Consider the following 5000-nt stretch of genomic DNA (forward strand, 5'->3'; position numbering starts at 1 on the left):
GGTTACTTGTTGAGTAAAATGCCTGTACTCAAAACTTTTCTTTTGTAAAACTACAAAAGCGGCAAAAGTAAAAGTACGAGAATGTGTCAATATGTGTGAATAGTCTAAGTATCTCAATGGTTTATTGCGACCGTACAGTAGGTCGCAGTTAACTACTGTATATGATGAAAACCGTCACATCTTGTCAGTAACCTCAGTAACGCCTCGATGCCTATAGCTGACCTATGACCTATTGTTGTGACATCACATTGTGACATCACATTCCGTCCTTGTTCCTTGTATGCCCATATATGGAGATATATTTCTCATATTTAGTCCATGTCTTTTTACGTTATTGTTTTTTTATGTCTGCCGAGTTGTAAATATTTATTTTTGGTTGGTTTTGTTAACTAGCTGACAAAAAAAAGGGGGGGGGGGGAAAGAAAGAAAAATATCCCAAAAGAAATGTGCTTAAAAAAATCAAGCATAACCGGAACCTTCTCTTTGGGTGTAAACCCCACAAAGGATACCTCACACAGACAGCGTGGCGACAGCGAGCGTCAGACAGTGTGTTTTGTTGGAGGATGAGGAGAGGCGTGGGAGGACGTGAAGGATGGGATTGGCGAGCCAGACGGCTAAGCTAACTAAGCGCTGAGAGGAGATTGTTGGCTGGGAGTGTGTTGCACGCCGCTGCATTTGTGTCAAGGACTTAAGTGTTTGTGATAAGCACAGCCAACAGTCTAGACGTGACTTCCAAGTATTTCCCAAACATAGGGCCACGACCCAGTTTGACATGTTTTTATGGGTCGTGAGTAGACAAAACTAACATTTTATGTATATATTTTCTATTTGTCTCTTCAAAACCTTTTTTTTTTAAATTATTTATAAAGGATTTTCAGACAAAAATAGCAAAAGCAGAAGTCTACAAGCTCACAAAGTGTCACATTGTGGCACGCTTTGAGCTTCCAGACTGGCTATTTTCAATATTTTGGAAAAAGGGCTTAAGAAGTGGTTCATACATAATTCATGTTTGTACTTTTGGGTCCCGGGGGGAACGAGACACCAAATTATTTTTCTTTTTTTGGGATCTGGATGACCTGAAAACATCCTGTGTTGTCGGGGGCAGAAACTGCTTATCTCCATATTTTAACTCGATCATACTACAGCTTCAGGCAAATGCATCTGCATTTGAAGTAACAGTTTTTGGAGGATTTGGTCAGCCCTACTGGTCTAGCCTAGAAGGAACAGGGAACACAGGACAGAGCAGTGGTTCTCAAAGTGGATTCCAGGGACTCTGTGGGTTCCTTTAGGGGGGTCTAAATTGACCCATATATGTCTGTAACTCTGACAGTGTACAAATAGAACCAAGGGTTCATTTGGTTCCATTTGTACACTGTTAGAGTTAAGGGGAAGACCTTGAAATGTGAACGTTTGAGAAACACTGGGATAGAGGACAGAAGATGGTGACCACTGGCCAGGGTGATAACATGACACTGTGGAGCAAACATACACTATTGACCACAACACTGCACTCACTTCATGCATGGCTGCACTGTGTTTACATTACTATCTGCTGCCCCCAGCTATACACACACACACACACACACACACGCGCGCGCACACACACACACACACACACACACACACACACACACACACACACACACACACACACACACACACACACACACACACACACACATACACATACCGCAATTCATATGGTCATGTCGGTCAAAAAAAAAGAAAACGTTTTTCTAGTTTTTTCGTCATTATTAACGCCCTACTTTGTCATACTACAGTATCACACAAAAGTAGCAAAGATTGCTGACCTACAATTTTTACAATTTTAATCCTGAAAATAAACAGTTTTGTGTGTCACACAATGCTTCGCGACACGACACAGCGTCACGCGATGATACAGCATGTGTGTCACACATTCACACTCCGTCTGTCTTTCTGTCTGTATGTCTGTCCGATCCATCCATCATATCGCTATAGATTCACAGACAAACATCGATACACATGTTTGGTACAGCACATGCATAAAAGTCCTTTATAATGGACACACACACACACACACACACACACACACACACACACACACACACACACACACACACACACACACACACACACACACACATACCGGTATACTGTACATGCATTGTTCACACCAGCTGTGTTCCGTTCCAAGGACACAGTGGGATTTGACTGTTGTGATGTTAATCTGTTAGACTTTCCATCTTGAATGTGCACAGGCACACACACACATAAACGCATGCATGGCACACACACACACACACATACAGCATGCACGCATGCATACACACACCTATACCACTCTGCAGAAGGTTCTAGGCTTAATCTGCGCAGGTGAGAATTGAAACGGTGCCAGGAGAGGTTGTGAGGTGATAAAGCCCTTAGGAAGAGGATACGGGTGGTAAGGTTGTGCGCACGTGTGTGTGCGTGTGTATGTGTGTGTGTGTCGTGTGACAGAGATTTGACTTTTCAGTGTGCAGTTAGTTTAACCACTTGAACCCCCAGCACGCCTATTCTGGGGGGGGGGGGACATTTACCAAAATAGCCGATCTACAAGCTCACAACACGTCTGCAACCTTTGGCGAGGAGATTTTCGACTTTATCGACGGAAAGAAGTCGCCCACGAGTACAGTTGTAACTCAGGTCCAGTTCTCTGTTAGACAACTGCAGTCTCATAGTGTGGGTTTAGTCACTGGATCCATGCTGCTGCCTTGCCTTTTGTCTGGATTTGGTAGTAAAGTTTCTCTGACAGTTTTTCTCTTCTTGTGGGGAGATTGCATGTTTACCAAATTGAACTGAGCGTGGGAGCAATTTTAAGTTATTTGTTTATGTATGTGCGTGCGTGGTGTGCATACATGTGTGCATGTGTGTGTGTGTGTGTGTGTGTGTGTGTGTGTGTGTGTGTGTGTGTGTGTGTGTGTGTGTGTGTGTGTGTGTGTGTGTTGTGTGTGTGTGTGTGCGGGTGCGTACATGCCTGTGTGCATGTGCTTGTACTGAGTGTGTGTGAAAGACAGAGAGAAGTTGGTGTGTTTGAAAGAGGGCATTTGCAGCAACCGTGTGGCTGACTGTGTGCAGCTTTCATATAAGGTCCCATATTAATATTGTAGCATGAGTCAATGAACTGAATGCTGACTTGACAGGGCATACTGTAAATGCATGAAAGAAAAGGCTGACTTTGTGCATGCCATTTAACAACTAAGCCAGTGGTTCTCAAACCTTTTCATGTCAGGGACCCCCAAATGTATATATATATATTTGGCCACGGACCCCCCATCTGTAAAGAGTTTGTGCCAGGGACCCCCAGAAGAAAAGATTTATTTAAAAAAAAAAGTTTTTAAAAAAGATGCTCGTACACGCCAATGACTGAAGACCTACTTGCCCTGCAATTGAAACTCACTCGACTGTGTTTGACCTACTATGGTCTCCCTGCCAGCCCTCCATCCGATGCGATCGATCACAGAAGGTGACCAGGTGCAAGGTGCACGTAGCCTCAACGATGCGTGACCTTATTTGGTATCGATCCCAGGACAGGTGCGAGCTGCGCCCATGCGTGACCGTGTGGCGTCTTTGGTTGCAGAGGATTCTTGCTTTGCACTGCAGCGTGAGTCAGAGAGAGAGAGAGAGAGAGAGAGAGAGAGAGAGAGAGAAAGAGAGAGAGAGAGAGAGAGAGAGAGAGAGAGAGAGAGAGAGAGAGAGGGCGGGACAACCTCGTTATGTAAGACGACCGCCAGGATGCACGCTGAGGCAACCACACAGGTGCACGCACGAGCACACTTTAACTCATTAAAAGCCTCAGACATTAACGGATTATAATATCCAGAGTGCCTCCCACCCCCCCCCATTCACGGCCGTTCTCTTATTTTGTCTTATTTTGAAGGCCACCGGAAGTACTTCCGGTCTGACGTCATCGGATCCTTCGACTGAACCGATCATTGTTTATGTGGAGCCATGCTGGATCGGCTCGTAGCGTTTATACATGTGTTTTATAAGCGAGCATCTGCCTCCATCTTCGCTTCTAAAGTGTAGTTTTGAGATAATGGACATTAAAGATGAGGCGGCCCGTCCACCTCAATGTTATGGGATGACTATTGTGTGCTCGTGGAGCCGTGATGATGACAAATCAGCGCGGATTTCGTCTCCGGAGCGTCGGCCATTGTACTAGGTATTTTTACTCGCCGTTACAGTAATATATTACTTTTCCCGCGACATCGCGTGGATGGCACTATAGATACTCTATTACTTTTCCCGCGACATCGCGGGGTTGGCTTTTAATGAGTTAACAATTTACAATGTAGGCATTTAGCAGTCGCTCCTATGCAGAGTGAGTCGTGACACACAAAAAGCAAGGTAAACACAGAGCGCTACTTCAAATGCAGAGAGACAGTGTGCAGTGCCTCAGTGAACTAGGATCACAGGTAAACCAAGAACAGCATCGGTCTAAACTTTAAACAAATATACTATCAAAAATAATCTGTACATTGAATCTATATTATAGGATACCAGGTAAACAATGAACATAACACATGCTGAACATGAGATGTTAACATTGTGGTCAAGAAAAACAAGCCTAATAACAAAAACATGAGAACGAAATGACCACGGTATGTCTGCATATAGTCGTCATATCTAGGCAGTGCCGGATTAACCTTTCGACCTGTTTCGTTGCCCCCTGGGACCGTTTTGTCAGCATGGGGATTGTGCAGGGGGAAAAAAAACAAAAAAAAGAGATGCTTCGCGGGCACATTTTAGAGCTCCTTCAGCAGCCTTTGCTTCTAAATTCCGGCGGTTTCACGGCAATAGTTGCATCTTCTTTCACTTTCTCCCCGCAGTTTGATGCCGCCCTCCCCCCCGGTGCACCTAAAGCCCTTCCGTTAAGCCGGTCCTGTATCTAGGTCAAGTGCAGTGCTAAGGACTGAGTTTGAGTCTGAAGTGGTGAGTCTTCAGATTATGGCGGAAAACTGTGAGTGAGTCTGCAGTTC

The sequence above is a fragment of the Nannobrachium achirus genome (assembly GCF_963921795.1).
Source record: "Nannobrachium achirus genome assembly, chromosome: 8".
NCBI lineage: Eukaryota > Metazoa > Chordata > Actinopteri > Myctophiformes > Myctophidae > Nannobrachium > Nannobrachium achirus.